At 44.4% G+C, this 14,761-nt stretch overlaps 1 protein-coding gene across 6 annotated transcripts in view; it reads right to left on the bottom strand.

Moving 5' to 3' along the window:
* NFATC2 (nuclear factor of activated T cells 2) overlaps nucleotides 1-14,761 on the bottom strand; it is a gene marked incomplete at its 3' end in the record, with an annotated part of 141,752 nt that overhangs the window by 29,780 nt on the left and 97,211 nt on the right. The window lies entirely within an intron of this gene.

Raw genomic sequence — 14,761 nt, 5'->3', positions numbered from 1 at the left:
ACTGTCTACACTGACTGTCATCAGTTCTCCATGGTTTCAGGCAGGACTCTTCCAGTCCTACCTGGAAATGCCAGAAGTTCAACCTGGGACCTTCTCCCTCAGAGGTAATATGTGAAGGAGGGTGTTATGCTGCTGATGGGCAGTCAGAGCTGGTGGTAGGCAGAGACTGGTGCCAAAAGCAGTCTCAGTCTCTATCTGTCAGAGGCTGGGCAGAGGAGGAATGGTGGAGACCACCTGCCCCTCTTGAACCTTCCAGGGAGCAGGAAGAGGAAGACAGTATGGATTTACAACAGTGTTTTGCGAGAGGTCACAGCTCGAATGTAGATGAAGGGAAAAGTTGGAAAATAATGGGAGAGGAGAGGAGGAGGAGGCACCAGGGGGGTGACAGCTGATGGACATGGTGTCTTTAGAAAGCATTCTAGACCACCACCACCACCACCCCAAAAACCCCAGGCGAGTCTTGAAAGTAGGAGAGCAAAGGGCTCAAGGCAGAGGGCACGTAGCAGCTCCCGTAGAAGTGAAGAATGAGGAAGTGGGAGAGATGGGGAGGGTGGAGATTCACTTGGGACAATGTCATTATCCAAGAGGTTGGGTTCTATAGCCTGTAAATATTGAATAGAAAAGGACGGTAAGAAGCCTTCCCTTGTCTTTGTACTCTCTCTCTCTCTCTCTCTCTCTCTCTCTCTCTCTCTCTCTCTCTCCCACATAAAATTCTAACCCACATAAAATTAAACAAAGGGCTGTTCTAGAGATTTATCCTTTCCCCGGGCCTGCTTCTTAGACCACCGCCTGACCCGTCCTTGTTTCTAGACTTGCACAAATGCTGCTTCAGAAAAGCTGCCGTTGCAAGGGCTCCTCATGATGCCTTCTCTGCCTCCCATGCCAAACATCATGAATCACTCCTCTGCCTTAATCTTTTTTTTACACACTTCATTGAAGGCATACGTGTCCACACAGTAGAGGGATTCACCTGAACCTCGAACCCAGCCAATACGTATGCAAATCCCACTGGAGCTAAAAAGGTCTGTGTGCTTGCACACATAAGTGAGCAGAGGACCATGGCCTTAAATCCTGAGGGGAAGCAGCATATAGTAACCAGGTTCACCCCCCCTTTCATTCAACAACTACCTATATAGGAACATACCATTGTACCAGGTCAAATGAGTTGTCCCTCTCAACCAGTACTCCCAGCTGCTGGTACCTGCTCTCCAGGGTCTCAGGTAAATGTCTTTCCCAGCACCTCTTACCAGGTGCTTTTAACTGGAAGGGCCAGGAACTGAACCTGGGAGCTCCTGTATGCCACTGAGCTGCCAAGACAGATATGTCTTCACTTGCATGCATTCAGATTCCTACAGCCGCGGAAATCAGTGCATTCAATCTGCGCTGGCTTGTGACATTGGGTAGCGATCTTGTGCAAAAAGCCAATAATATATTACATATACAGACCGTATTTTTAGTCTGATGAGGTTAATATTGCACCTGGATTGCCCTCATCCACTTGAGGCCAAAAGTAGCACTTTTTCATTTACTCACACGAGATATAACATGCTGCTGTTTGAGCTTGCTGTGGATGATTCCCTTAATCAAAAGTAGCTGTGGGAGATTAAGCAGAGGATTGGCTGTGGCAGGCAGTTTCACCCTTTCCCCATGTTTTTCGTGCTCATAACCAACCATCTCTACACATGGAGGAAAATATACAGGATCCCATATCTTTTCCCTCAGTTTGGAAAAAGTAGCTGGAAGATGGTTTTGGGGGGTAGAATGACTGGAAGGGAAAGGGTTAATCAGCAGCTCCCCACTCCTGTTCATCTACTTAAACCTTTAGCCTCCTGGGGATGCTTCTGGTGATATTTTTTTTTAAAGGAGGAGGAAAGATACACACAACTGTGTGTCACTGCTAGCCTTAAGTCATCCTCACTTTTTCCATCGAGGTTTAAAACCACCCAAATAAACCAGCCCCAAATGAGACATTGCAAATGTCAGAGGAGTCATTCATACATCTCTCTCTCTCTTCTCGGTCCTATATTTGACTTGATTCATTCATAGATGATGAAGTAATTTTTTATTAAACAAAAAATACACATACACCAAAACCAACTTCAGCCATCTCACACTTAGGGAATGCTCAACCAGCCCTGTATAGAAAATCAAGAAAACAAATTCAAACTCCACGTATTTGATTGCATTTCTTAGTCCAGTTCAAATTACCTTACATTTCTGCATGCAAGGTTTAGCTGCCTCCCTGGTTAATGTGCAGATAGTATGTGTCTGTTATATTATGGAATGTCTCTTAGCCTTATTTCAAAGGGTTTTCCCACACTCCAGAACGCCATGAAATATAGAAGATGCTGCTTAGTTCAGAACATGCAACACAACTGAGACCAGGTTAAAATACTGTTGGCTTGAAGATTACTAAGGGCACTTCCGAGACTGCATATTTTCAAATGGGATTCAATCACATACTGGCAAACTCAGGTCACGCCATTAAAGCTGATACGGCGCTCCGGCGCAACACATCTGCTAACCAAAAAAGCAGACTTTTGCAATAAGTAAAGTGACAGGAAAATAAATGCACTGGAAAGTGAGGATAATGATTGTTGCACCTTATGTAACCTCCCAGTGAACAAATCAGAACACTCAATAAACAACCAGGCTTGTATAACGTCCCTGCAAAATTTCTGCAAACAAATCTGGAATAATTATCTATAAACAGGTTGTCTTGCACCTACAATTTCTATTGGGATTGTAGATTTATTTGCTTCAGAATGCTATCGTTTTAGAGGGGTATGAAATAGAACTATCTCCACCATTCTGTTGATATCTCGTCTCCCTATAGAATCCCTAAATGTTTACTCCCAGTTTATTCCCTGAAACACTAGTGTATAGCATGCACAGATATGCATATTTTTTATTGAGGGGGAGAAATCAAATTTTTCCCATATTCAGAGCCCCCCCCCCAGCTATCCCTTTCAAACCTGTTACTGAATAGCCTTTGTCAGATCTCTCATCGTCCATGAATTTGTCTAGTGCCCCTGTAAAGCCCTCTAAGCCCGTGGCCACAGCCACATCTTGCAGCAATGAATTCCACAAGTTAATCATGCACCGTATAATGGAGAACTTTGGTTATGACCCCATATGGCAGTGTTAACATTCTTGAGGCACCTTTTCTGTGAACTGGAATGCAACTCTCCGTATAGCTGAAAGGGTGGAACAGCCTCCCTTTCCCCCAACGGACCATTGCTAACTCCGACTGAAACAAAGACTTCAGACAAAACTCACAGAGCAAAAACCTAGTCTCCTGCAGTATTCTTTTACGGCTGCCTCCACCAGCAGGCACTGACACTTCAGGGTCCAGGGTTTAGGAGGCAAGAGGACATCTGCTGTGGTTACTTTGCACTCCTGAGACAAGCAGCCCAGCCATAGCTATGACAAGTGCAAAGGGGAGAAATGCTTGCAAAAAGATGGGCAAGACAGTCAAGGTTCTGGAAAGGATGGAGAAGAAATGAAGAGTATGAACCAAAGTGGAAGCGCAACAAGAAGAAATGCACATGTGTGCTCCATTCTGATGACCCTACTAGATACATCTGGCAGAACATATAACCCAAGGCTATACTCCTGAGAAAGTCCTGCATTCCTGTAGCACAGAAAGAAATGCTCCATGAAGTCTGAACTCTCTCTTGTAATGTCACAAAATGAGGAAAGCCATGCATGGTGAAGTTCTGACATTTTTGCAACTCTTAAATACACAGGATCCCTTTTGGAGACTGCATATGGCAATCCTGACCGTGTAGGATTTAAAAGCAGACATATCTTGACTGATATCTGCCAACCCTAGCAATCAATGTAAGAAATATATTGCTTAAATCAGGGATAGCAACAGCACCCTGCCACCAACTGTCTTCTACCCAGGGTAGACCCATTGAAATTAATGGGGCTAGGTTTGTCGTGTCCATCAATATCAATGGGTCTGCTAATGTTGACTACAACTCTGTGTAAGCATGGGCCTCAATTAACAAGAACAGCCCAAGGTGCTTTGTTACCTAAGTCAAAACAACAAATGGCACCCCGATACCCAGGTTGAAGTGTATAATACAAAAGGCCCCTCTAGCAGTAAAAAAATACAGCAATAATGAATTAAATAGCGAACAAGTTGCTCTCCTTTCACACCACACAAAATCAACTTCCTGAGACAACTTGCTTCACTCTCCCCAATGGATCTCAAGCTCTAAGGATTTCCCTCCAACCTGCACAAATGGGTTCTCCATACCCTCCACCTTCTGAACTTAAGAAGGCCAGAAAAGGAAGGAGCGAGATTTAAACCAACCAGATGTTTCCTATGTGCGAATGCTGCAAAAGTACATGCTGTAATTTTGTGTTCATCGTTGTTCTTGCAGATGACTCAGTCCCTGGGTTGGTTCTAGACATACTCTTGGGTTTATTTGTTTGTTTGTTTCTCGTCTAATTGCAGATGGTAGATCAATCTGGTCTATAGCCCATCCAAACACTAGTTTCCTCGCTGCAGTATTTCTTTCTAGCCTAGTTCCTGTCTGGTTTAAACATTTCTCCAGAAATCTGCAGCATCCAACTTAAGAGAGTTGTCCTAGATTTGGTGAATAAACTTAGTCATGCTTTCATGCCAAATACAGCTGTGGGTAGATAGGAGGTTCCCCCTAACACACAACTATTCTTTAGAAAAGGGATTGGCAAAACGGGTGGAATATTGGCGTGATTCACCACCAGGTAATTTCTTTCTCATTGCTTGCCTGCCAAGGGAGGGTGGGGGAAGCACCGGATGTTTTGGCAAAACATGCAGAGGTGGTAAAGTTCAGACTTTAAAATCTTTATATTCAGAAAATCAAGAATAGAATCCATCACCAAACTCTTGCCTCTGATGCACAGCAATAAAAGAGGGTCGTCTGTAATACGTGTAAGAAAGGGTTCATCCAGGCTGTCACTCTTTTGAGAGGGACTCAACTTTAAATTTGCATAGCTAAAGTAGATTAAAAGGCTCTGTTGCCCAAGCACAGTAAATGCACTTTTAAAAAAGAAGCATATTTTCGTGGTTTGGAAAGTGACAGGGAAATGCATAGTGAATGGCGGGATGAACAAATGACTAATGGGGAGATCTATAAACAGCATGAAAGTAAATCAGGATAAATGCAGGATGGATGTCCATTGTCGGATAACTGCCCCACAAACAAATAAGAGAAAATGCTCAATATAATCTAACTTCCACATAAGTTTTGTGCAGGATGAATGCCAAATAAACAGGTCATGTGAAGGGACATGGAAACCATTTCCATACCACTTGTGCGTCACATTTTATTGGCCACAGTTACGTCATCGTGCAGAGATATGGAGCGCCCACTGCTGCCTTGTCTCAAACTCTTACAGAGCAAAACTCTAATCTGCACATAAGGAACCCCCAGCCAGGTGTTCACTCTGTTTGTTTAAGCACAGGAATTGGACATTTACCAGTTGAAATTAAGCTACATTTGTACCCTTTTCAACTACTGGATTAGATTACCATCCATGCCGGATGATAAAACTGCCAAAAATGTGCTTCTTGGAGAAAGGCCCTATTACATTTAGTCAACCTAACTTTCAACTGGTCCCAAAAATTTGTCTCAGTGATTCAGACATCTGGCTTTTTGGTCAATTGCTTTATGGGTATCAGACCACTTGCAGCCAGAAACATTGTACACGATGTGTTTATTCGATGTAGCTTAGCTATTTTGGGCAAGGCTAAGGCAGCACCATAGTACGTTACGCTTAAATAACAAAACAGGTTTTAAAACTATTTAGTTGACATAGACCAATTCTTAGGCATGCTTTCACCCTTCTTAGATTCCAGCTAATGCCTTCCATATTGCAATAAAAGACAGTTGGAAGAACATGAGACTCTTAATCTCAGGGTTGTGGATTTGAGCCCCATGTTGGGCAAAAGATTCCTGTATTGCAGGGGGTTGGACTAGATGGCCCTCAGTGTCCCCCCAACTCTACAATTCTATGATTCTAAGTGCTATGCTTCAAAATCCTATACATGCACCCAGTGCTTTTTTTGGGGGGGGGGGACACAGGAGTACGCATACCCCTAAACATTTTGTGAATCTAAGTTTGGCCTCACTGAGGGGCAGTATTTCAATGTGAGTAGGAAAATGAGAGTATCTCTAAACATTTTTTTAAGAAGAAAAAAAGCACTGCACACATCTGGGAGAAAGTTCCACTGAATTCAATGGGTATTACTTCTGAGTAGACATGTAGCCATTTGCACTGCACATATCTGTGAATTTCAACTGAAATTGGCAACAGTGCAATTGCATTTTGCAAATTCCTATGCTCTTTATATGGATCAATGTGAGATTACTGGGAGATTTCTGATATGGACAGCTGTTCTGTATTGATGCTGGATGTTTTTATTCAATCAAAATATTTATACTTGTTTACTACTGAACAAGTCGAAATACCTACGGCTACCTACCTGAATCTAATACTGAACAAGTGTGAGAGTACCTGTTGTTTTACAGTGTGTGGATGTTTCATACTATTCAAATTTTGTTCCAAGTGCTAACGAGTGGTTCTTAAGTCTTGTGGCTGCAACAAATAAATCAAACTGACATTTATTTATAAATGATTACATGGTCTGTTTTGTCCAGGAGCTAAATTTTTGTAATGAGATTCTAAGCGGCTGCTGAATATGAATATGAGATGCAGTGGAAATGTGAGCATAATTTTTATGCTGGTGGAATCTAGAAAAAAAAAGCTTTCAATTTTATTTCTTCTCCTAATATTTATTTTGAAAAGGCAGACTCTCTTCCTGACCAATATCTGTGTTAAAATTAATAGTGGTATTCAGGAGTTCGCCTGAACATGCAAGGACTAAAGGCAGGGGCAAGTCTCATGTGCTTCATGCTCCTCACCCCTGGTACCCAAAGCAAAGCCTGCAGGGAGCTTCTGGTTTCGTTCATTTGACATAAGCAGAACTCCCTGTGCAACAGGGGGTCCCAGTAAAACAGGGTCTCTGATCACGCAGAGGAATCTACTAAAATTCAAGTGGACATGAGCAGAAACCCTATGCAGACTTTTCCATGCAATACAGGGAAAGTCAGTGGCTGATGGCCATGGGCAACATATGCAAGGATGTTAGAAGAGGGGCGTGTGGGCGCACCCCTGTCCCCACATTTAACCCCTTGGGTTCAGGAGAATGTTCGATTGCAGCTAACAGTGAGAAATCGTGATGTGGTTGAGGTTAGCAATTCCTTGTTTAAGAACTCAAGTCCATGCAACGTATCACGATTACTTTGAAAACAAGTTAGGTAAGGTGAAAGCCAGTGTCAGGGATGGGGTGAGAGATAGTAGTAGTAATAATTAAAGGAGGAGTCAGAAATTCATTATTTGTTGTTCTATGGAAGTGGTAGGGTTTTTTGTTCTGTCTCCCCTTAACATAGGAGGCTGCCTTATACTGAGTGAGATCACTGGTCCCATCCAGCTCAGTGGATGGGACTGGTATACCCCTCAACTCTCCCTATTTAATCGGGACATCCCATTTTTGGGTGCCATGCTTGCAAGATCGCGGCCCCAAAAGACACGAATTTTGGGGCGCCATGTTCTTGTAGGAGTCACCTGGTTCCCACGAGATTGTGGCCCTGAAAGATGCACATTGGGGGGGCATGCTCTCACATGGGTCAAATGACTTGTGCGGGAGCAAGGCCCCGAAAGACCCACATCCTGGTTTTCCTCTGGGACATGTTGAAGGGTATGGACTTGCAGTGGCACTCCATAATTTTAGACAGGCGCCATTCCCAGCCCTACCTAGAGATGCCAGAGAGTTAACCTGGGACCTTCTTCGCATACAGCAGATGCTCTGCCACTGAGCTCTGGCTGTTCTCCTAAACTGGGAGAAAGTAAGGGGGGAAGGAATATGCCACCACATGAAATAGCAGCAGAACACCAGTCACAGACACTGCTCCAATTTGCTGCAGAATGGCCGAATAGGAACAAGGTGACATCATCATTCCCTGGGCATTCTTAGAGGGGAAAAGATGGCTGCTCACACTGGCCAGCCGCATGAAGGCCCAGTGAAATGAGGGAGATATTTGGCACTGTTCTGGGCCATTTCCTATCAAACTCCTGAGTCTTTTCTATCTGTTAGGCACAGAAATTTAGCAGATGTACTCCCCCCCCCAGCTCCGTGTCAGGAAAACCTTAAATTGCTGAACATCTGGAGAAGTTTAAGAGAGTCCTTTGAGAAAAATAACACCGGCAACCCTTGGGTAAAGTCTCAGTCATGAGCCAGTACAACCCAGGCTCATATCCCCATTCATTCACAAAGTTCACTGAGTGATGCAGGGCTAGTGAATTTCTCTCACCCTAACATGCCTCTGCAGGGTTGTTATGAAGATAAAATGGGGACAAGGAATTTTGAGATCCTTGGAGGAAGAGTAGCATGAAAATGAATGCTAGAGTAGGAATCAGGGAGAGTGTGGAAGGATTCAGTTAGGAGCTGGAAGCAGAGATGGGCAGCAGGAGAACGACAGTCGAGAGACCTCCAGTCAGTAAATGGACAGAGAGAATAGGGATAAAGGAAAATGGAGCTGAAGGAGCTAAACCACAGCAGTTGAAAAAGTTCCTGAGTCAAGGATAAATCATAGTGCAGCCTGGTTAGAGACCAACTGCTCTTGAGCTCAATTAGAAATATTTATGCTTCAGTTCCGTAGACGGTATAATGGGGAAAATAAGAAGATTCTGACTTGATGCTTCATGCAGAGTTTGTTAACATCCCTTTTAACAGTTTTTAAAAAATTAATTACTGTAGATTAAAAAATGCAAAATTTTTTGCTGGCCTTGAGCTATTTTTTAGTGCAAAAATGGCACTGCCGACATGGGTAGCCATACATCTGGATGTTCCCGGACATTTTTGCCGATTTCTGCCCAGACACGGCTGCTGACTGCAGTATTCTGGATATGTCTGGACGCGTGGCAACCCTAAATTACTGTGACATTACATCTTGTTTTGGTCAATGACTTTGGTATTTCTATAGCCTCCTTTACAGGAGCAAGGGAGTAGCTCGTGATTTACATTGTGGTGCAATCATGTCCACAGCTTGTCTGGGAATGAGTTTTATTGTGGTTGAGTTCCCAGCCACATTCCTCTTGGGCAACTCTTACCGTATTTCAAAATCATCACTGAAAGTGGTTGTGTGTCATCTAGAAACTGATTTCTCAGTGCTGGTAACTGTTGGCGGCTTTAGAGCCAATGTGGTCCAATGAAGAGAGAGCTGGACTTGGCTCTGGGATGAAATCACTGCAAGGCCTTGGGGAACGTCTCTTGGCCTCAGTACTCTCGACTGTGGAATGGGAGTGACAGGAAGCTATCTCACGAAATTATCGTGAGGACAGACACCCCGACTGCTTTGCAAATTTTTAAAAGTGCTGTATAAAAGATGAGTGAGGGGTTACAACGTTTGATGCACAGCCCACAGGATATTGTGGAATAGTAAATGTATCTAAAGGGTAGCCAGATGCAAAGGACCAATTAGATGTATATAGAAGGAAGAATTCAACCAGGAGCAGCTCCTCATACCTGCAGGGTGCACCTACTTGCATTTCTCTCTGTTTTCCTGTTCCCCTTTGCATCTAGTTGCCCTGTGAATTTTGCACACATCTCACCTGTGGCATTTGCAAAAAGAAAACTGGGGAGATGATGAGATCTGAATAGGGGGCAAACTGATGCAGCTGTGAACTGGCACACTTCCTAGAACAGGCATGGCCAAACTTGGCCCTCCAGATGTTTTGGGACTAAAACTCCCATCATCCCCAGCTAAAAGGGCCAGTGGTCAGGGATGATGGGAACTGGAGAGCCAAGTCTGGCCATGCCTGCCCTAGAATCTCACTAGAGAAAAGAAAAACAGCCCAATATGGAAAGGGTGCGTATTAAAAACTTGCAGGGCAAGGAGGAAGGGTTAGGAAAACCTGGCAGCTTCTTTCTTCTGCCCAAGGCAGGTCCTTGCCCATGGGGAATGTTTCGCCAAGCTCAGTTCCATGGTCAAATGCTGCATTTAACATGCCTGATCCACATGGAAATGTTTTGCACTAACATGCACAGCTATAGCTTTTGAGGAAACGCAAGAACCGAGACGGGAAGATACTTCTAATCTAAACCAGTCCATCAAATGGAAGGGAACGAGAGCATCCTTGCCAAACACCACTATGTGCCAGCCCTGATTACAGTGCCTGATTACAGCCTATGCACATAAAACCTGATGCACAACGGCCACTATTGAATGGTTAATCCCTCAGAAGGGGGGAGACTGGTGGAAGGCAGTATGAATGCCAGCTGCTGGGAATCACAAAGTAGGGAGACCACTGTTGTGCTCAGGTCTTGCTTGCAAGCTTCCCCCGGGCATCTGGTTTGCCACACTGAGAACAGGGTGCTGGACTTTGGCTCTTCCAGTGTCCTTGGCTGAACCCTCCATGAATAGGGATGGTTTGGATGAGAGATGTCATCCAATACTGCTCAGGGTGATCAATTTGCCTGCTGCCAGGAACTACCATTGGTCAAGGTAACTGGTGTGCTATTGCCCTTATTTATTTGGAACTACGTGGGTGGTGCTGTGGTGTAAACCACTGAGCCTTGGGCTTGCCGATCGGAAGGTCGGCAGTTCAAATCCCCACAACGGGGTGAGCTCCCGTTGTTCAGTCCCAGCTCCTGCCAACCTAGCAGTTCGAAAGCACGTCAAAGTGCAAGTAGATAAATAGGTACTGCTCCAGTGGGAAGGTAAACGGCATTTCTGTGTGCTGCTCTGGTTTTGCCAGAAGCGGCTTAGTCATGCTGGCCACATGACCTGGAAAAACTGTCTGCGGACAAACGTCAGCTCCCTTGGCCAGTAAAGCGAGATGAGCGCCGCAACCCCAGAGTCGTTCACAACTGGACTTAACTGTCGGGGTCTTTTACCTTGTCCCCAGAGGATGCTGAAGTTCGGTATTTGCCAGAGCTCCAAGACAGGCAAATTCTCACTATTTATGCACGAAGCACTCAAAAAATTCACAAGAAGAATGCTCAGCTTGCAAGGCAGGTGAAGGTATCTTCCCCAAGGATCACCCAATCCTTTGATTTAACAATATTCGTTTCCCAAATAGATGAGGGTTTTTTGTTCCCCTCTTGGCTTTCCTGTCGCCTGAGAGACCCTTTGCGTGATGGGTGCAAACACAAATTGTGAATATGTACTCTGAGCGAGGCTCTCAAGTTCCGTTCTGTGGTGATCTTGCTCTCTTAATAGATTTTGTATGTTCTTCTGAACAGGAAACGCTTTATAGCAAAACTTGCCTGCGGGCATTGTACTGTACCAATTAAAGGATTCCTGAATTCAAGAACAAAGAAGTGCCAGTAGAACAACTTTTTTTTTTAATCATTCAATTCATTTTCTTCCTTCCTCCGGTGCTGAGTTTGGATTTATCGTTTTTTATTTGTAGCTCGCATGTTGTCAGATGGTCGGGCAAGCCACTTGAGAATACTACTGGAGGAAGAGTTCTGAAAAGGAATTGGGCTTGTCCTCCCCTCCTTTTCCCCTTATAATGGACATACCTGGGCAGCGAGCCAAGTATGTGGCACCTTATAGCCAAAGATCTTTGTGCATTTTACAAACAGCTATTCAAGCCTCTCCATGACTTCTGTGGAACAACAGTTCTTTGGAGATAAGAGTCAGGCCCTATCGCAAGAGAAGTTATAAAATCCTGTATCAGAAACGAGGATGGAGGACACATGTTATCACATCACGGGTTGAGAAGTCACACTGGCTAGCAAAAAACTGCAAATTCATATAGGTTACCCTAGAGCAGACACCTTTCTAAATCATTAAAGAAACAAATGCCTTGTTTGCAGCAAAGGCACGAAGAAACTGGAGCCATTGCTATTTTAGAGGCAAGCTACAAGGCAAGCAGCCATGGCTTCTCCTATGGAAATCTGGCATGAACAGAAGGAAAGAGGTGAGGCACAACTCCATGCCAGAACATGTTTTGCACCCAAACGATCCCAAGTTTAGTCCCTAGCACCATCAGTTAGAAATATATCAGACTATCTGATACAAAGGAAAGTACCATATTTTTCGCCCTATAGGACGCACTTTTCCCCCTCCAAAAATGAAGGGGAAATGTGTGTGCGCCCTATGGGGCGAATGCAGGCTTTCGCTGAAGCCTGGAGAGCGAGAGGGGTCAGTGTGCACCGACCCCTCACGCTCTCCAGGCTTCGCACACCTCTCCGCAAGCAGCGGGAGCGCTCCCACGGCTTGCAGAGAGTTGCCTGTTTGGGGGCTGGGGTCAGGGGAAGCTCGAACTTCCCCCACCCCGGCTCCGCGCCTGGGAAAAAAATATTTTCCCCCCTTTATTTCCCCCCAAAAAAACTAGGTGCGCCTTATGGGATGGTGCGTCCTATAGGGTGAAAAATAGGGTAATAAAATTGGAATTGGAATTGGAAGGGGTCCCAGGGATCATCTAGTCCAACGCCCTGCAATGCAGAAATCTCAGCTAAAGCATCCATGAAAGGTGGCCTTCTAACATCTCCTTAAAAATCTCCAATGAAGAAGAGTCCACCACCTCCTGAGGGAATTGTTTCCACTGTCAAACAGCCCTTATTAACAGAAAATTCTTCCTGATATTTAGTTGGAATCTCCTTTCTTGTAACTTGAATCCATTGGTTTGGGCCCCACCCACCGGAGCAGGAGAAAACAAGCTTGCTCCATCTTCCATGTGACAGCCCTTTAGATACTTGAAGATGGCTATCGTATCTCCTCTCAGTCTCCTCTTTTCCAGGCTAAAGATACACAACTCTCTCATCCTTCCCCCATAAGGCTTGGTTTCCAGACCCTTGATCATCTAGGTTGCCCTCCTCTGCACACATTCCAGCTTGTCAATATCCTCCTTAAATTGTGGCACCCAGAACTGGACAGAGTATTCCAGGTCTGGTGTGGCCAAGAAAGAATAGAGCAGTGCTATTACTTCCCTTGATCTGAACACTATACTTCTGTTACTGTAGCCTAGCACAGCATTAGCTTTTTTTTGCTGCTGCATCACACCACTGACTCGTGTTAAGCTTGTGGTTTACTATGACCCCTAGATCCTTTTCACGTGTCCTACTGGCAAGTCCGGTGTCCTCCATCTTATATTTGTGCAGCTGGACTAAGCAGATAATACTGGGCTAGAAAGACCAATGGCCTGACACTGTATAGAACATTTCACACATTTTATACACACATGCATATGTTCAGAAGACCCCATAGAATCAATAAAGATAAGACACAACTGATACCTAATCCTGTAATTCAGCTACATGCAAAATTATTCAAAAAAATCCTCTACACCCCAGGATGAATTGCAAGAAAAATGGTCATGCCTGCTACAAAAAGTTGTTCTAATTATAACTTATCATTTCTCTAATCAAACCACAGGCCTCAAAAACATACAAACTTGCTCACCCTAAAAGCTCGAGGGAAAGCAGAAGAAAAACTTTGCATTTCCTGTCCTTTCATCAAAGCTCAGTGTGTCTGAGGCAGAAAAGAGTAGCTACATTAAAATATCACAGTGAAAGTATGAATGGATGTTTTCCAGGCATTGGGAAATTAGAAAATGCAAGAGACTTTCTACATCACTTTAGGCATGTTTTCCTCATTCATGGCAAGGATGTGGTGTAGCTGATAACTTTGTCTGGAGACAGATGAGAGGTGTGTCCCATCCTCCATCCCCTAAGTTGAACCATGAATGTGCCACAGCCTTGACTCTCCCTTCTCTCATATGTGGATTCCCACCTCATTTTCCTAGTTCCTTAAATCATAGTTTGCTGTGAAGTACACATTAGGCAAAGCAGCATGTTCAAATCAGGCAAACTATGCCAACCAAGGATCCAAGTCATGATATGAAGCAAGTGTGCAAATGGTTTGGAGGCAATTCTTGGCGAGTCAAACCAAAGACGGAATCCATGCACAACAGAGGATGGTTTGGTGGGGGAAATGAAGCATACAAGCCTTTGGGGTGCCAAGCCAAGATTTTTGCCTTGACCTCCCAAGTGGAGCACAGCCTCGCCTACCCCAAAGTAGTTGCTATTAAACGTCATGGGAGAAGTCAGCCTAGAGCAGCCTTTCTCAACTTTGGGTCCCCAGATGTTGTTGGCTCCCATCATCCCTAACTAGCAGGACCAGTGATCAGGGATGATGGGAGTTGTAGTGCAACAACATCTGGGGATCCAGGGTTGAGAAAGGCTGGTCTAGTGTCTATGAATGAAGCCTATAGCGGCCTTTACTGTCCTAGAACATCCTTCAGTTCACCCTGGGTGCTTTCATTGCCTTCCAAGAGCCAGCTTTGAGCAACTTCATTTCCACTTTCTAAGAATAAAAAAGGAGAAGTAACAATATGCAATGCAAGGACAACTTGCAGAAAAATGGAGAACCCAGGAGGAAAGAACAGGGGTCATGCACTGTTGCAGCTCAACCAACATACTGAATCCTTAAGTTACTTTTGTGCAATTAATGGCCCTGGACTAAACCAAATACAGGATTAGGTGGACAGCACCCTAAGTGCTGGAATGTTCTTCTGTAAGCTGAATCGGGATCCTTGGGTGCAAAGCAGCCTATGCATTATTTTAATAAATGAATACTGATTTAAATAAATTCAAAATTGTAGCAGCACAACGAGGGCAGCGCTTCAAGGAGAGGGGGGGGTGTATGGTAAAAACAAAACAAGCAAATGAAAAATCTCTCAAGGAGAATGAGAT

Source organism: Podarcis bocagei (assembly GCF_964188305.1).
Source record: "Podarcis bocagei genome assembly, chromosome: 5".
NCBI lineage: Eukaryota > Metazoa > Chordata > Lepidosauria > Squamata > Lacertidae > Podarcis > Podarcis bocagei.
The sequence above is the reverse complement of the archived record's forward strand: the minus strand, read 5'-3'. Positions and strand labels throughout refer to the sequence as shown.